Source organism: Canis lupus, chromosome 32, assembly GCF_048164855.1.
Source record: "Canis lupus baileyi chromosome 32, mCanLup2.hap1, whole genome shotgun sequence".
Lineage (NCBI taxonomy): Eukaryota > Metazoa > Chordata > Mammalia > Carnivora > Canidae > Canis > Canis lupus.
In genome coordinates this window covers 30624863-30644908 of record NC_132869.1, presented here as the reverse complement: position 1 = coordinate 30644908, position 20046 = coordinate 30624863, and the positions used below count along the sequence as shown (strand labels likewise).

The window sequence follows — 20046 nt, the reverse complement described above, 5'->3', positions numbered from 1 at the left end:
TACAATCCAAACTGAGAACAGGGAGCAGGTCATAGTATAAGCCACAGCTCATTTGTTTTTCTGGGTTCTTCTGCAAAAATTAAAAGTTCAACTGTTTAATACTGTCAACTAGTTTATATGCTGAGGGTTTAACTCACAGATTTCATAGCAAGTCCAGGGAAGCCATTTTCATGCACATTTTCTAACTGAAACCTTCCTTCTCTACACATAAAAAGCTGGGAAAGGTTTTCAGTGTCTTCAGCATGATGTTTCACTCTGAAAACTGAACACATCAGGAGAATAATCAACCAAAAAGCTTCAGAAAACCTTTCACATCTTCAAGTTCCCTGGGCTTAACCAACCACCACCTTGATCATTACATACAGTGTTTGCAAGAAGGGAACTGCTCAATGTCTCACTCACCCAGCTCACTGCACTCTGCTGTTCCTCCAGTGGCAGGTGGAGACTCAAACTCCCTCAACACAAGCAGCACCAGCACCCTAGACTTCAGGGGAAGTTTCTGCCTCCATGAGAACCCTGCCCCTCAATATGCATACACAGCACTGTAACACACAACCAGTTCACAAAGGTCACATCCCAGCCCTCTGAACAGGAGGCTCCTACTGAGTCTTCTCTCAATGTTGGGGATCCACGGTCTCCATCAAAAACTCACAGTAAAAGGTGCCCGTGTCCACGGGCCTGTCTTTAGGCCATGGGGGCAGTGGGGAAGGCTAGGGAGTGGGAAGAGAAATGAATGAACTGTAAGCATTTTTCAAATCTTGTACTAGAAAGTAGTCCGTGAGGTTGGATGTAAGTCAGAATATCTAAACAAAATGTGGAGAGGAATCTTTCAAGTTAAGTTTCAAGTTAAATATAAGTCTGCAAAAATGTTTCTCAAGGTATTGGGCAACTATGATCCATTTTGTTGTTAACTGAAGAGGGAGATGCCTATCTGAAGAATCATTGGAGACAATCAGCCTGGATTAGCTGACCTCCTCAAAGTTTCTCCTGCCTTTTCAGAGAAGACTTTTTATCCGTAAGACTACCAACTCTGTTCCTAGTGTCGTATGGAAATGCTAGAGTATGCTTCCTCTAAATAGAAGGAATCAGTTTCTTCCTTTATATCTTCAGCACTAAAATCTACTCCACTCCCCCCAGGCATTTGATTTCCAAGTTCTAGCAAACTAAAATGAAAGGAAACCCCAGTGGAGAGCTGCTCAGTGTGACAGACACTTCAAACAGACAGGCAGTTCAGCAGTCAGAGGTGCCACGTGGCAGCCAGGGCTGTGGCTATGGCAGGCGGCCTCTCTGATCCAGGTGTGACAGCCCACACAGGGCTGCTCGCAGAGGCATGACGAAGGGGAGAGAAGCCAGTGCATCTCCCTGCTTGTGGTATAGTTCTATTTCTTCTTTCTTCAAGCCTTCCATCAGCTCTCTATAAACGTGAAGTCAATGATAAGTGGGTACCTCTACATAATGGATTAGGGAGGTGAAATGTCTGTATCATTTAACTATTGGAGACGGTAGACTGAGAAGTCAAAACCTGGAAGTGATCCCCCAAAGGAATTCAGGGGATGGTTCCAGAGGGAGAACATGCCAAGGATGGGCTGCAAGTTACTGGAGTCACCTTCAGGCAGATCCTCCAATCTCACCCATAACACAGAGGTGGCAAAAGCAGCTGGCCCGGCTAACTTCTGCCTTCTACTCTGACATATTTCAGCTGCTGTACAACTTTCTCCAAATGCATGACGTTGACAGTCTGGAAAGAAAGCAGCTGACCCCGCTCCTGATAATACCTGTGCAATGTGATTTATAAATCGACAGTCTAAACAATCAGAGCTTCATGAAGCCTTACTTTCAACTCTGCACCTCGACAGAGACATTTTACAGGCATATAGTGTACTACATGGTCAAGTCTCCTTTTCTGAGAAGTTAAAAATACCATGTGAAGACACCCAGTTGAGTGACAATTCTACTCTGCCACAACTAGTCCAGATGGCAATGACCACACAAGGCCATAGGAACCTGCAATCTCAACACTGTCTTCTGACAAAGTAATTATTATTCATCAAGTGCTTTCTATGAAAATAAGATTAATGAGGCAACTCAGGCTAGACCAAAGAGCAATAGCAAAAAGCATCTTTTTGAGTAAAGGTTGAGGTTAAGGATGTTAAGAACATAATCGACAGAAGTTCAGGTGGGAGATGGGACAGCAAAGGCCCTCAAACTTACACAAGATTCCCAGTGATATTACCCAGGGAGATGAAAATGTGGGAAAAACCTACAAATCACCCAAAGTCTGGGCTACTACCTATCTAGAAATAGTTACTTCCAAAGAAACTGTACTGAAAATAGTAACAAAAATGTTGCAAGAAAATGTTACCTTGGTCACCCAATACTAATATCAACAATAAAGCTAAAATTATTACATCCTCAAAAAATAAAATAAAAACATAAATTGACTACATTCTTGTGCTGGTATAAGACAAATAGATAAATAAAACAGACACAATGTCTACTGCATATAGTATGTTTCTAGGTGAAAAAACCTTCATCAGAACCCTATCAAGAAATGAGGATCATCAAAAAGTGGTGCTGGGCAAATTGATCTGGAAAAAAAAGTTAAATCATGCTTCATATTTTACACTGCAATAAAGATTTATATGAATTGAGAGCTGTATTTTCAAAAATAAAAGCATAAAACAGTAAGATTTACATCATTTACCTGAGTCAGACTAGGAAAGGTCTAAAAATTAAAAATAATGCAAGAGAAGAAATCACAAATTATTTTATTTTATACAATATAAAAAGTAAAAACATTGCTAAGTACAAAGAGAGACAATGAACTTTGAAAACATATCTATAGCTTGACAAAAAGTTACTATCTATCAGGGAGATATTGGCTAGAGCCTTTAAAAAGCTCAGAAAATGAAATATCCTAATATAAAATGGTTAAAGGACACTGACAGATTTTTCACAGAAGACCATAAGTGGCAAGAAAATAAAGCGGGGGGATTCATCTTCAATAATAACTTCAAAATATACATCCAAACAAAATATTCTCTACCATGTTAGCCAGGATATGAACACTCATCATTTTGGAAAGAAACAGTGAAATACACATTTCCTTCCATAGGAGGTATATATATTTTTTGTTTTGTTTTGTTTTGTTTGGCAGTCAGTATGACGAGCTTCTTTAAGGGTTTTCAATATGGTCACACTGTTTAAACGGATACTTTCATTTCTAGGAGTCTACTGAAATGAAACAGAGATAAGACAAGTATTTATTTTTGAGGACATTCATCACTGATTTCAGGAACTAAACAAAATAATGTAATAAGCTGCATACAAAGATGCACATATACATAAGAAACTGAAAGAAAATCCACCGAAATGTTATAGAATTTTACTGTCTTTAAATTCTGGCTTTAGAAGTGATCTACAGTTTGCTATCATGTGTATATACAGTGGACAGTCTCCTGGTCAATTTAAAAAACATGCCAAATTAAAGCAGCTCTAAGAGGGGTATGCTTTATCTATCATTGAGGGGTAGGCCCATACAGAATGTTCTTAAATATGTTCAAGCCATTTTTATTATATATTTATAATCTAAATATGATATGGAACAATGAAATATGAGCACTAAAGGAAAGAATTGCTGTTTGAATAAAAATTCAATAAAATGTTTGGTGAATTGCTAAAAAAGACCAATGCTGCCAGAGGAGGCGAGTGCCAGACAATTCTCAACAAATTGAGAGAATGTTCTCAAATACAAAAGCAATCTATACTCTTCTTACATCTCTAACAATTCTCAATCACTCTCTTTTTTAAAAAAAGAATCCATATATACACACACACACACACACACACACAAAGAATATTACTCAGCCAAAACATAAAGAAATCTTGCCATATACAACATGGATGGACCTACAGGATTATTATGCTAAGTGAAGTAAGTCATAGAAAGACAAATACCACAGGACTGACTTCACTTACATGTGGAATCTAAAAACAAAGACAAGGCGGCAAAAAATCCAACAGACTTAAATACAGAGACCAACAAACTAATGACAGCCAGAGGGGAAGTGAGTTTGGGGATGGGCAAAATAAAATAAAGTGAATTAGGAGACAGACATAATATGCTGTACACTTGAAACTAACATTGTAGGTCAATCATTCTCCAATAACAAAATAATAAAGAATCCCAAATTGCAGATGATGAACTCCATAGTGTGGGAGTGGCTCATGATGGAAAGATGCTACAGAACTCCAGTTATACACACATCAGAAAAGTTTTATTTTTAAGATTTTATTTATTTATTTATTTATTTATTTATTTATTTATTTATTTATTAGAGAGAGAGACAGAGACAGACACAGACACAGAGACACAGAGACATAGAGGGAAAAGCAGACTCCTTGCAGGGAGCCCGATGTGGGACTCGATCCCCGAACCCGGGATCACGCCCTGAGCCAAAGGCAGACACTCAACTGCTGAGCCACCCAAGTGTCCCGAGAAGTTTCTTAAAGACAGGTATTTGTGGGAGGCCTGGGTGGCTCAGTGATTGAGCATCTGCCTGTGGCTCAGGGCGTGATTCTGGAGTCCCAGGATGGAGTCTCACATCGGGCTCCCTGCATGGAGCCCACTTCTCTCTCTGCCTAGGTCTCTGCCTCTTTCTCTGTGTCTCTCATGAATAAATAAAATCTTAAAAAAAAAAAAAAGACATGTATTTTTTTAAAACCACATTTAAACGTTAAAACATTTTATGATCCTCACCTTTAACAACAGACTTTTGCCAACTTAATTACAAGTGTAATTAAACTAATTTTGACAAGCTAAATTTTAAGTCTGGTCATATGAAGTAAATAAGGTGGTTTCCTTTGCATCCCTTTGTACATTGGAGGAGGAAATGTTCTTCAATTTGAGTAGCAAGGTGATAGGGTGGTGGGGTGGAGAGAAGAGGGGAAAAAAAAAAAAAAGCCAGAATGAGAAGCTATTTTAGAATTCTAAGCAGCAAAACCAAAAGCCTGTGCAGAAATTTTACAACATTTAGATGCTGTAATGGCTAATTATAAGGTCAATGCAGTAATGCAAATGTTTTTACCTGGCACAGGGGATTTGATCAAAAGACAGCAAAATTATCAATTCAAATTTTTTGGCATATTGTTCCAAAAAATTCTAATAAAGCACTATGAATTCCAAAAGAAAACAAAACAGCTTATGAACAATTTGGCAAATGATCTTTTTTTAAACCTCTGTTTTGTTTTGGCTTTTGTTTTGTTTTGTTTTATTTTATTTTGTTTTTGTAGAGAGAGAAAACAAAGAGGGCAGAGAGAAAGGGAAAACGTCAAGGAGGCTCCCTGCCCAAGCACAGAGCCTGACTTGGGGCTTAATCTTATGACCCTGAGATCATGACCTGAGCTAAAATCAAAATCAAGAGTCAGATACTTAACCAACTAAACCAGGCATCCTCCCCCCCCCCTTTTTTTTTTTTACTTTCCACACCCAACATGGGGCTCAAACTCAACACCCTGAGATCAAGAGTCACCTGCTCCACCAACTGAGCCAGCCACATGCCCCAATTTAGCAAATGTTCTTTAAGCTAGCCAATAAATGTCATGCTATGGGAGCTGAGCAAATGTATTGGTTATTCCATATATTAGGCCCAATTCTTAAAAACATTTTTATTAAAGCATTATTGGCAATAAAACATACATATTTAAAGGATATGAATTTTTATGCAGGTATACACTTATGAGATGATCGGGACTATCAAGATAATGAACATATCCATAACTTTTACAAAGTTTTCCTGTACCCCCCTGGTAAGCCCTCAGTCCCAACTGTCCCTTTCTGCTATACTCCGGCAACTAGGAATCTGTTTTCTCTCATCATACATTAGCTTGCAGTAACTAGGATCTTACATGAATGTAGCATGTACTTTTTTGGTCTGGCTTTATTCACACAGTGTCATTATTTTCAGCCATCCATGTCAATAGTTCATTTCTTTTTATCATGGAATCATATTTCCTTGAAGGGATATAGCACAATTTACTGATCCTGTCACATGTAGATGAACATTTGAGGTTTCCAATTTGGGACTATTATCAATAAAGCTCATAGTAACAGGTGCATGTGCCCAATGTCTTGCCTTTGAAATCTGCATACCAGTCTTTTGTAAGGACATAGCTTACATTTCTCTTGGGTAAACACCAAGGGTTGAATATCTGGAACATAAGATAGGCATTAGTTTCTTCAAAAGTGGTACTGGGCAAATTGTTCCTCTGAAAAGCAATTAAGTTATATCACACCTCATACCATCACATTTATGATGAAAGTCATGAATTAAGAGATTTTTAAAATCTGAGTACAGGACATGAATAACAGAAAAAACTGCTCACTCCTTTTCCCAATAGATTGTACCATTTTACATTCCTGCCAGCAATGTGTGAATTCCATGTCAGCTCCAAGTAGTTTTGTAGGACACAGGACCCCTTGTCCATACCACACTTACTATACACGGCTTTCCTTACTTTAAGAGAACTGGAGCATAAGTTGACCATTATAAATATTCATGAAGGTGAAATTTTAATTTCTGCCCTTTCCTTGTAGTACAGACCATAAGGAAAAGCACCAAAGTACGTTGATAGGAACAATGATATACATTTATTATCATATTCTTCATTTTATGTGTTTCATCATATAATTATCCTACAACAACCCTATGAAGTACTAAAATAAAACCATCAAATCCATTTTATATGTGAATAAACTGAGGGAAAGAGAACAAATTCATTACCCAGGGTCATAGAACTAATGAATTGGCAGAGGCAGGACATAAACTCAGAAATCCGAGCCCTGAGCTTTGGCTCTTTACTATTATCTGTATTCCCTGCTACCATCTACACAGTCCTGAATACTGGTCATTTCTCTTCCAAAGCTATACATTTCTTTCCAGTTCCACCTCAGACAATAGATTTCAAATCTTCAAGAAAGAAAGTGGGTAATAAGCCTTACAATATCATTTTGAGCTAAAGAGTCAAAGCAGATGCTGGCTCCTTCCTCTACCGACATTTCTACATAATAGAAAATCATCCCAGCAAGACAGAATAGATATTGATTAAAAAAAAAAAAATCAACTCAGTAGATACCACCTATTAAGTGTGTAAGTCTGTCCTAAAGAGCGAGAAGACGTTTCGAAGAGCATACTTATTTTTAACAAAGTGCTTTTTCCGGTGGAAAGGAGGGGGGAAAAGTCTCAGGAGCAGGGAGATTCATTGCCCACTACATCACAGGCTGCTGCAGTTTTACAAAACCCAATCCAGATTTGCCATAAAGACCCAGGGCTGGAAGATAAAACACAACACACTGCTGACCTGGTTAAGAACTTCTTGGCATTGGTTGCCATCGTTTCTCAAGGGTAAAAACAGACAGTAATTGTGCAGCCACTTCTTTGTGTAAATAGAGCCTGAGAGTCCAACAGGGATGAAGACAGTGCTTATGTTAAAGAGAAAGCCTGGAAAACACCACTTCTTGCCAGCAGCAGACCATGACATTGACCACATCATACAGAGTATTGATTCTTAATCAAAAAAAAGAAAAAAAGTTGGAAAAAATAATCAGCATCTCCCAGCACTCTGATAAAAGGGAAGCAAACTGCTCTACTAGCAAGACTAGGTCAGGTAGAGAGCTTTGAGCATGAAGAAGGATTGTTCAATGACCAATCAAAAGTTAGCTACAGCCTAAAAAAAAAAAAAAAAATTGGGATCCCTGGGTGGCGCAGCGGTTTGGCGCCTGCCTTTGGCCCAGGGCGTGATCCTGGAGACCCGGGATCGAATCCCACGTCGGGCTCCCGGTGCATGGAGCCTGCTTCTCCCTCTGCCTGTGTCTCTGCCTCTCTCTCTCTCTCTCTGTGTGACTATCATAAATAAAAAAAAAAAAAAGTTAGCTACAGCCTACCAGGTGCATAGCACTGTGCTAGATTGGAGGGGAGTAGGTGACACACGGGGCGGATGGTTAGATATATGCACTAAGTAGGAGACCAGATTGCTAACCCAATGAGGAGTTCATCACCAAGCTGGAGAAAAGGCCTATACTCCAGAAAAGATGATGACATACCCAGTACCAGAACAGTAATGATCCACCATCAACATCTTTGCTAACATTGACTAAGTACAGCCCCTGTGCTAAGTTCTTTCAAAACACGCCTCATTTAATCCTCCCAAAATCATGTGAGATAGGCATTGCTTATTTCCATTTCACAGATTATTAAACTGGGATAAGGTCCAAGAATTGCTCCTGACCATGCAGCCAGAAAGTGGTATAGCTGGAAATCCAAAGCCACTTTATTCAGCTCCAAAGTTGATGCTAGGTACTAAATTACAAAAACTCTACCAACCCTTCAGATGCTCTTTCAAGAATGATCCCTCTGTGGTTAGTGAGAGCCTGGAAGGCTCCCACAGGGAGGAGGGGGATGAGCTTCGAGAAAAACTCAAGGGAAAGAATCAAGAACATTGTAAGACAAGGAGAGGCCTTCAAAGACTGGGCAACCACTTGGCGGGATGTAGTCAAACAATGTCACCAAGATATACCAGTCATTTTGTATGCCAGGCTTTAGTGACAGCAATAACTCACATACGGTCCCTGCCCTCCAGGGACTCATGGTCTTTTGAGGGAGGCAGACACCTCCAAGTGGCTTGAGAGAGTGGATCTCTCAGGCAGGACATACTCCTGAAGCTCTGGAGTAGCTACCCCCACCATTCATACCTGAGCCTAGAATGTCAAGAGGTGTTTCTCTGCACCAGAGGAGATGGCACTGCTTTAAGTCAATACATAAAGTCAGTTTTGGGTTCTTTCACCACTCAATAGCTTTAAAATAATTTTCCCCCAAATTTGCTGTTATTTGCATTATTTCTACTTAGAAGATGAAAAGGAGGCCTCATAAATATTTTAATATCAGCCTACCTTAAATTGGCATGTAGACTATAAATGGAAATAATAAGATATAATTACATCCACTCCCCTTCTTGCTCCCAGCCTTCCTGTCCAGAAGAAATCAGCTTTAAAGTCATGTAGGAAAGAATAAGGTAGGTGGCAGCAAAGGAGTTTGTGGGGGTGTGGGGATGGGGGTGCCATGGTGGCCTAGAACAGAGAAAAACTTCAAGAGAACCCATGGAGTTATACTGGAATTTCAAGTATTGGCGTGAATTCATGGTTTTCAAGACAAACAGATGAACAGACACACATGCAGACAGACACAGACACAGCTGTGTGTGGTTAGTGGTAACACATGCATGCAAAGACAGGTACACAGTAAATCCCCATTATTTGCAGATTCTGTATCTGCAAATTCACCTACTTGCTAAAGTCTATTTGTAATCCCAACAGCACTCTCCTGGTTATTTGTGGACACAAAAAAGTGGCAAAAATGAAGTCATCTTGTGTACAAGTTCCAGCTGAGGTCTAACAAGAGGACATTATTGCCATTTCGGCTGTCAGCCTAACAAATATCCTTTTTTTGCAGTGTATTTAATGTCATGACTTTTGCAGTCTTGTTGATGACTTAGCTGTTTAAAATGGCCCAAACATAGTGGAGCACCGTCTGTAGTGTTCCTAAACCCAGAGAGGCTATGATGTGCCTCTGTGAAAAAATGTGTATGTTAGATAAGCTAGATAAGCTTCATTCAGGCCTAGGTGCTGTTGACCACTGAGTTCAATGTTACTGAATCACCAATATATACTAAATATGGTATCTTTAAAAAGAAACACATCTGGGGATCCCTGGGTGGCTCAGCGGTTTGGCGCCTGCCTTCAGCCCAGGGCACAATCCTGGAGTCCCGAGATCGAGTTCTGCGTCGGGCTCCCGACATGGAGCCTGCTTCTCCCTCTGCCTGTGTCCCCCCCCCTTTTTCTACCATGAATAAATAAATAAATTAATCTTTAAAAAAAAAAAAAAAGAAAGAAAGAAACACATCTAAAACAAGGTAATATTGTGACCAGAGGCTGGCAAGCCTGTATTTCCCCTAGGAGCAATGGCTCCATGCTCGCTAATTCAGGGATCCATGAGACACTGTAGGACATAATTACTGTGAATAACAAGAACCTAATGCATTCTATAGCTCTATCCACTGAGGCGGCCTGGGATTGAGGATATCCCAGTATCAAGGAACACACTTAGAGCCTAGATCTTGGCTTCAAAGTACCCTTCTCTAATAAAAACTACTCAGGCTCCATCAAGAAAGGCCTGAATGCAGGGATGAGGAAAGGTAAGTGTGGCACCTCCTATTAAGTCCAGAATTGCCCAAAGAATGATGGGGATGGGTCAGAAGGACACAGAAACCAGTTTGAGGGGGCTCCTACTGGCTAAATCAAGAACAATTTAAACACCAAAATGATAGTCATGATTTGATGAATGCAATATGAAAACATGAGCCCATACCAATATAAATCCATGCATAAATAAAATCAAAGTTAGATAAAGAATGAGAAAGCTACATTGTTAGTTCCAAAGTATCTCCCGAAAACAGGGGGGATAAACCTCTTCAGAGAGGAAACCTGGCCAACAGCACCTGAATCATGGGGTGATGTGATCATAATCAATCATGAGACACATCTAGATTGCACACTTGAGAGGATGCAAAAACCATACAGCCTCATTGTTACGATTCTCTTGCCAAAGAGGTAAAACATGAATTTAATCATGAGTCAAGACACAACCCAAATGTAGGGTTACACTACAAAATAACTGGGCTTTCATCTTCAAAAGGATCTAGGTCATGAAAACCAAGAAAAGACTCATGGACTGTCCTGACTAATGAAGACAAAAGACGTGAGACAAGTAACTGCAGCAAATGATTCTGAATGTGATCCTCCAGCTATAAGGAATGTGCAAGGGATGTGTGGGAAAAGTGAAGGGTGCCCAAGATTACATGGTAGCAATTTTGATGATTGTACTATGGTCAGGTTCAAAGATGTCCTTTTACAGTAAAAATAATTGGAAGTGATGGTGCATTAGGTCAGCAACTTCCAATCGGATGGTTCGAGGGACCATTCTTTGTGCTGTACTTCCAGCATTTCTGCAACTTTGGGACTATTTAAAGGAGCTTTCCAAGTATTAAAAAGAAAAAGATATGTGACAGAGCAATAAGCATGACAAGAACGAAGCACATGAGGGGCATTCTTCTTTAACTATTCACTCCTAAAGCCACATGCCCTCAAGCCCTGCAGGCTTACTGCACTGCCTCATCCTCTCACACAGCCACCCTTCCTGCAAGAGTTCTCTACACTCAGACCTCTAATTACTCACTGTATTCCTCATCTGACTTCTGCTGAGCCCTGCCACGGGGCTTCAGGCATTCCTTCTCCGGTTCTTATCTGTGTGCACCACCCTGGACAACACTGGCCACTCTAGCAGATTCTCCCAATCTGTCTGACCCACTCCTGGCTCAGTCTCTTCCACAAGCTCTCACCCTTGCTTTAATCTCATGGCCTGTGAGTTCTCTCCTAGCCCCTTCTCCTGTACACCCTCACCTGGTGGATCTCATCTGCTCTTAGGACTTGCATCCACCAGATCTACAGATCTGCCTCCTATGCTCTTTATTCAAGTCTATCATGTCTTCAAGCCCTTTCACGAGCATATATTAATTTCATCTTACCCAAAAATCAACTCATCTCTTCTTCCCTGCCACCACCCCTCCCAAACTTGCTCCTCCTTCCTGTGTTCCCGATCTCAATAGAACCAACATCCATCCAACTGCCAAAGCCACAGCAAAGAGAGTCATGCTTGACATGAGCCTCTCCTACACTCCCACAATGGACAATTACCAATTCCTGATCACTACCTTCTAAGAATCTCTCAAATCTGTCCTCGTCTCCTACACCCCAGAATACCATCATTCCTGCTCAAATTACTGCAATAGCTTCCCACTGGGCCCCCCACTTTTCCTCTTACTGCTCTTGAATACACATTCCACATCTCACTTGGCAGCCTTTCCCAAAGTTATCAGACTATATCCTACTCAGCTATGGCCATTTAAAGGATTTGGACTGTCCTTAGAAAAAGTCCACATCCCTTACAAGGTATTACAAGATCTACTTTCAACTCTATCTTAAACCCTCTGCACCAACTATATTCAGTATTTTCCATCTCTACCTCTGGCAACAATGCCCCAACATTCAGCAGAATGCCTGGCATTTTGTAGAGGTTCAATAAATGCTTGTTGGATGAGTTGGTTAGATGGGGGGAGGATAGCTCAAACTAATTTTTAACACAAAACACCAATTTTCATGGGGCACCTGGGTGGTTCACTGGGTTGAGCATCTGCTTTTGGCTCAGGTCATGATCCTGGAGTCCTGGAATTGAGTCTCACATCAGGCTCCCTGCTCAATGGGGAGCCTGCTTCTCCCTCATCCTTCTGCACCCCCACACCACCATTTACGTTCTCTCTCTCTCTCTCAAATAAATAAAATATATTTTTTTAAGAAACCACCAATCTTCAAATATATAGAAGTATTACAGGTCACTCAAATCCTGGGCTAGGGCTCAACAAAAATGTCAGACAGGGTTTGCACAAAATTATGAGCAGCTCAAGATCAAGGTCCTTGAGGCTAGACTTTACAGAGGAAGAAGAAAGACATACTTGCTCACAGCTGTTCAGATAGTGGTTCTTGTGGTCACATGTCATAACAGGATGCAATTCCACTTTACTTACTATTTAAGGACCAGTGCCTATGGAGTGCTGATAGTAAACTCAGGAAGAAGGGACAGTGGGCCCACCCAGGGACAGGAGAGACATATGCACATTCATGCACTCAGGGCCCAGAGGGAGTCAGGTTAGTTCCACCAACAGGTCAAATAAATCCAAAGGCATGAAAACCAAATTAGAGGTAAAAAATCAAATGAGAAACACTTATGGACACTCACTTGGTACACAACGGTGTAGAAGGATATTTTTGTACCTTTTATTATTCCCCATGTTTTCCTAAAACTCCACTAATATGTGACCACTCTGGAGGCTTACTGGATGAGGCCAATATGCTCCCAATTACTGCTACCCACTTTACATTAGGTCCTACGGAGAAGTCAAAGGAGAGATAGAGTCAAGAAAAAAACATGCGCAGGCAATGGAATTAAGGCCACTTAAGGGAAAACGATCACTGAAATAGCATCTCATTAAGGTAATCTCATTAAGGAGGAGGAGTCACGCAGATGGGCTGCCCTGCCATCAGCCTTTCAAGTCTCAGGAGGAGCCCTAGATGTCTGAGTGACAAATAAAAAGCCACCAAGACTTCTGTGACCCCACAATGGCTCTGATGACTATTAAGCACTAAGAAAGATCTAGTCCCCAGAGAAAGAAAAGAGAATCTTGAGAGAAATCCCAGGGTGCTCAAAAGGCAGAATAAACCCTACAAATACAAAAAGAAAAGCAACATCCAAAGACACTCAGACAAGGATGACAAAATTATAGCTGTGCAGAAACAGAGGTAGCCTAACCACATGGAAAATGCAACAGGAGATGAGAAGGTAGCAGAGGGCAGTGTGGTGATGCCTCCACACCGAGCCACAGCTCAGCATCCAACACTGGCCAACACTGTGGTCAACAAAAGCCTAACCACTGACCTCATGCTTGGGTTAGTGCAACCAACGCTCAAGTAAGGGATGATCAGGATACTATTTTGACCTACTTATCATTCATGGAGACAATATGTGTTCTAGGCCTGGATTCCACCATCATTGAACTTTTTACTGGTAATCCACAGGTTCTCCCTTCCCAGTATTACAGTAATTCCAACCCCCCAGAAGATCTTTCCAACTTAGCAAATGTCTCCTTACCAAATTCTCTATCATTAACACTGTTAACGGATACAAATTAAAGATCTAGTAACACTGGTGTGGCACTTGTTATTCCCATTATTATTATCACTATGCAAATCTATCAAAATGTGTCCTATGTATCCAAGTAAGGGAGATTCTGATATTCTGTCCTTCAAATTCCTAAGTGTGGTAGCATGCCAATCTGAAGTGATATTTCCTGAAAATGAAAATCGAGGCAAATACAGGAGATTGGCTGGCCTGTAGCATGGAGAGGCTGGACAGCTAAATACTACATATTGCCCAGACTCCTTTGCTGCTATGGAATCCAATGGGACAGACTCTCCACTGATGAGATGGGCTCATGGGAACTTTGATTTGGAACTGAGTCATGGGGCAAAAAGGTAGAATGTAAGGGTATCCACAAAAAAGCAAGGTCTCTTGGCAGAGGAGGCATAGTACAGGAGCTAGTAGCTCAAATAGTGGGTTTCTAATTCAACAGTTTCCTACAACAGCAGCCATGGCAGTTTTCTCGATTCTGGTAAGAGAAAATGGTTCTGGGTGTGGGTATCCTAGAGGCTTACCCTAGAGCCATTCCTCCTCCACACCTTCCAGTGATTCTGGAAGCACTCATCCCCTGGATTACATCTACTTCAGCAGTAACTCCCTAGAGTAGACTCTGTGTCTAGTACAGGAAATGTGAGCAATAACAAGAAGCTCATCACTTTTACTAGTTTATTAAATTCATAAAATATTAGGTATAAAATACTTAGCCACAAAGGATAAAGAAACAAACTCAATTTATTTTAATATTTTGCTATAATATCATTTGGGCTAGGGTAATTCATATAAACCATAGTATCACACAATTTTATAAACCTAAACCTGCACTCTAATTCACCTCATTCATAAACATGAGATAACTTGACCTACTTTCTAATATATTCAGCTCCTTCTTGTCTGCATTAATCTTCAGTGACATTTTAAAAGTTGTTCTAATAATTTCCATTATATGAAAATGCATTTTTTTCATTTATATCATTTTTGATTTTCCTCCCACAAACTAAAGGCTGTTTTCTCAATAGTTAGCTGCCAAATGTCGTAGGAAACGAGAGGTGCAAGACAGCTGACACAAAAGACTCCTTGGTAAATGGGCTGAATCGGGTTTCTCAACAGAGTGAGGGTGGAAAATGGGGATAGGAATGAGACGATTCTGCCCTAAGCCCTCACAATGTGGAATGGCGAGTTTGGTACTCTATTTGTATATAACCAATGGAAGATTGGAGAATACAGATTTTATAAATAAATGCAAGTTTCCTATCAAACCATATAATGAGATCATCACTTCTCAATAACTCTTTAATTTCAGGTAATAGAAAAGAAATCTGCTCTCATAGACACATTCCAATTACATACACATTGAGAACAACTACAGCCTCCCTGGGCAGCCTGGACTCCTTGCCTCTGATGGAGCCCTCTTTAATCCACTGGTAATAATCCTTTTGAGTAGGTCCTTCTTGTGCTCAAGAATGTTCTATGGCTCCCCAATGCCCAGAGCAAAGCTTGGCAAATCATGGCCAATAAGTTCTGATTGATTTTTACATGTTTAAATAGTTGAGGGGAAAGATTAAGAATTCTGCTTCATAATACATGATTAACAGCATGAAATCCAAATTTCAGTGCCCGTAAATCTAGTTTGATTGGAACACAGTCACACTCATTTATTTATAAATTGTTTATGGCTGCTTTTCACACTCCAACAGCAGACTTCAGTAGTTGCAACATCGATGGTAACTTAAAATATTTATAGCCTGGGTCCTTTGCTGGAAAAGATTGCCAACTCCTGCCCTGAAGTAGAAGATCAAAAGTCCTTGGCCTGGCAATGCAATGTGTGGAAATCTGCATTCCATCAACCTTCCTAAGACTGATTTTCTTCTACATGAAAACAGAAAGTCTACTCCACTCAAAAGTTCTTCTCCATTTGTCCCAAACCTAACTTCCCTTTCCTATCCCAAAGCTCAGTTCATCCCAACAGTTGCAGACATCCTTTACTTTCTTCATTAGAAGAGTCCTACTATACATCCATTTAACTTCCATAACATTGGAAAAGACAAATGATTTTTAAGAGTGCTTAAGGTGGGGTGTCTAGGTGGCTCAGTTGGTTAAATGTCTGCCTTCATCTCAGGTCATGATCCCAGGGTCCTGGGATCTAGCCCCACATTGGGCTCCCTGCTCCACAAGGAGCCTGCTTCCCCCTCTCCCTCTGCCTGCTGCTCTGCTTGCTCATGCTCTCTTTCTCTAATAAATTAATAAAATCTGAAAGAAAGAAAAAAGAAAAGAAAAAGAAAAAGAGTTCCCAAAGCTATTCCACACAGCACTATTCCTAGTAATAAGTAAAAGATGAAAAAAAGCATGTCCACCAACAGGGCAGGCTGAGTATGTCAGAGTAAACCCACACAATGGCAGGCTATGCAGCTGTGCAAAGGAGTGTGAATCCATGATCTTTGTGATCTTTGTGCATCACCATGGACAAGAACCAGGGAAGATTAAGTGGAAAAAAAAAAGTAAATAAAAGTGTACAGAATACTATGGTGTACTAGAAAAGGGAGGGATATGTAAATATGAAAGCACACACATATTTCCTGATATCAAAAACCAATACAAGGATAAACCAGATTTTTTTTCAAATGCTACATATGGGAAGAGAGGAAATGGGATGGCAAGACAACAGGGGTAAAACGAAACACCTCTGAATATGCCTCATATTATAGATGAGACTTGGAAACCATGACAATATTGCACAATATTCAACTGAAAAAGGGAATCTCTAAAAACCAAAACTAAAACCAAACAATGAGCCTAACTTATATATCTAGTTGGTGGCACAATCACACATAACTATTCTAGACATCTTTACAACTAGGTCTATTGTGTATACAGCATGAGATAAAGCAAATGCAAAAATATGATATCAGTGAGAACTGGGGTGAAACAAAGAACACTGCTATAAAATTGATTAAGTAAAACCCTATATATCTGAATGTTACTTAGAAGTATCCATATGCACTAATAATTGGTTTTGTCTTTATATATAACATACACATAAACACAAATGCACATATATATACATATTCCCTAGTTTGGTCCACTGAAAAGATCTAGAAACAATGATGAATCCAATGACAATAAACATTCCTAGGTTCGCACTGTGCCTTCTAAATACTCAAAGGAACCACGGTTCCCTGGAGAAGTAGTAGATCTAAGTCTGAAATAAGAAATGGGTTAAGACAAGCCTGTGACATTATGTCACAACAAAAAGAATACCCACCTCCTCCAAAAACATCTTGTCCAAAGGACTTGGGAGCCATCTTGAATTAGTTTCTATTGACCAAATATGGGACAATTTCAGTACCAATAAGATTTGAAATGCAGGGATCCCTGGGTGGCACAGCGGTTTAGCCCCTGCCTTTGGCCCAGGGCGCGATCCTGGAGACCCGGGATCGAATCCCATGTCGGGTTCCCGGTGCATGGAGCCTGCTTCTCCCTCTGCCTGTGTCTCTGCCTCCCTCTCTCTCTCTCTCTCTCTCTCTCTCTCTATCCCCCTCTCCCTCTCTCTGTGTGACTATCATAAATAAATAAAAAAAATAAAAAAAAAAGATTTGAAATGCACCAATTGTATTTACACAGAAAAAAAAAGAAAAAACAAAAAAATAAAACTTCAGTGATCACTTTCAAAGGATGCCACCAGGGAACTCATTGTTTTGAAAACAGGAAAAACATCAAGTATTTATCCTTTCCTATATGAACCTCAAGGTTAACAAATAATTAACATTAAACTTCTGTTTATTTAAGTATTCTCATATAGAAATGAGGAAGGAGGGGCAGCCCGGGTGGCTCAGCAGTTTAGCACCCCCTTCAGCCCAGGGCGTTGATCCTGGAGACCCGGAATCGAGTCCCATGTCAGACTACCTGCATGGAGCCTACTTCTCCCTCTGCCTGTGTCTCTGCCTCTGTGTGTCTCTCATAAATAAATAAATAAAAATCTTGAAAAGAGAAAAAAAAGAAAAGAAAAGAAAAGAAAAGAAAAGAGAAATGAGGAAGGAATAAGAGAACTGCCAATCACTACTCTACAATCACTAACGAACAAAAAGATATAGGCAATGATCAAAGAAAGACCAATATCACAAAAAGAGAGACCAGCAGTGATTTTGTATTTAATGGAAAGACACTGCCTGCATATGAAGTAGCCTTGACTAAAAAGAAAAAAAAAAAAATCCAGATCTGAATCTGACCAAAACTCAAGCTTTTAACACATCATAGAAAATGAAAGTAACAGAGAAACACGTTTAATGGCACCAGGGGGAAGAAATCATCAAAATTCACACTATGGGAAATTCTACGGCATAGTTTCTCAATCTCAGCACTATCAACATTTTAGACCAGTTATTTCTTTGCTGTGGGGAGCCTGACCTGCATATGGTAGGATTTTAGCAGCATTCTCACCTTCTACCCACTAGATGCCAACTCTCTATGTTGTAACAACTTAAAGTATTTCCCAACATTGTCAAATGTCCCTAGATAGGGGAGGGAGATCACTCCCATTTGAGATTCTCTGCTCTAAAGGACAAATAATCCAGTTTCTTAAAGAAACAAATCATGGAGAGGGGGGAGGGGTCAGTACAGATTAAAAGGAGATTAAAGACCTGTCAGTTGCTATGTATAAGCCGTATTTGAATCCTGATTCAAAGAAACAAAAGTATGTAGGACATCTGTGAAAACACAAACAGTAATTTGCTATTTAATGATATTAAGGAAATACTGACAATTTTTATGTTTTTATAGTGATACAGAGTAAGTCCTATCTTTTAAGTCCTATACTAAAATACTGATAGAAGAAAAAATAGCAAAGATATGCTTCAAAATGAGTGGGAAGAAAGAAGGGCAGAGACGAAACAAAACTAAGATTAATCCTTGTTGAACCTTGGTGGTGGACACATATTTGACTATCAAATTCTCTTCACCTCTGAATGTGTTTTGAAAGCTTCCATGAGAAAAGGTATGAATAATCAATCTGGCAGGCAGTTCCACTCCCACTCTTCTCAGTGAGCAAGCAAGCCCCAGAAAGACCATGGGAGGGGCATAAGAATTTTTCAGAAACAGAGTAAGCCTGGGGAAGAAGGGTCCTATCTGGATACTGAAAGTCATTCTATAGTTTTTAACATGGCCCTTAAATACAGGTGCCAACTACTTAGCAAGCTCTTACAGAGAGAGAAAAGCCCATTCTGTTGGAATAACTAGGAGAGAGAATACTAGTCCCTCATGTGACATCTTCCCAAGAGATGTTTCGGATCAATTTTGTCTATAAAGGATTTTTGCTTTAAGCACTGATTTTAAAAGTTTGCCCTTACTTTTTGTATTGTTAAAATGAAAAACAAAACAAACAAAACAAAACAAACAAAAAAAAAAAACGAAGTTTACCCCAAGTGAAATGTGAAATTTTACTCACCCTGCAAGGAGTCCAAGTTCACACAAACCCCACCTTAGGACCTCATTCTAAGCAAGAAAACACCAACTTCTATCGTATACAACCCACTGTGGTTAGTAGTCTATTCTGTTAGAAGTAGCAAAACTAAAACCAATTAACCCAGAAATAAATGCTACTTTCTCTTGGAAATCTATTCTACCCCCTTAGAAATATCTCCTTCCTCTAAACTTGCTCCTCTTCTGCTCATAGGTCAGATGCTGCATCCATGAAACGTGTAGACCAAACACAACAAGGCCCACCTCATTATATATGCTCTGGTGCTGATTTGTATTTCTGTCCTTCCTAGTTCAAAGTATTGAATATGCTTCCTCTGAATACAAACTTCTGAGAATAGTGGCCAATGGAGGGGACCAGGGCCTCACTTTCACACAGTTCATGCCCCTGGCCTGCATCAAACTTTCCAAAGAGCCAGCAAAATAAATTGAGCATCCTGCATGACCCCAGTGCCTGGAGCCAAAGTTCTTCTACAGGGGAGATGGGAGTCATTTTCACTACTTAGAGGTAAGTAAATGGAAGAATATGCAACTAGTCTGGGGAATATTTGGCATCAAGTAATTTTAAAAAGCATTTTAAATCTTATTCCCTTCTCTTACTAAAGGGTTGGGTTCTGTCCCACTGTTCTAGAAGCTGCATTCCTAACCATGGGAGAAAATTTTGATCAAGATTTAAATTGCCCAAGCAGATTTAGCCCCCTAAATCACTTTTTTT

At 40.0% G+C, this 20046-nt stretch overlaps 1 protein-coding gene across 7 annotated transcripts in view; it reads right to left on the bottom strand.

The window, feature by feature from the left end:
- The window catches only part of TLN2 (talin 2), a 426489-nt gene that overhangs the window by 225566 nt on the left and 180877 nt on the right, over positions 1–20046 (bottom strand). The window contains exon 4 of one of the 7 annotated variants that reach the window (XM_072808974.1): positions 138–262. The exons of the other annotated variants lie outside the window; for them this stretch is intronic. The gene's annotated coding sequence lies outside the window, so the exon portion shown is untranslated. The remainder of the gene's footprint in view (positions 1–137; positions 263–20046) is intronic. 7 annotated transcript variants of the gene reach the window in all.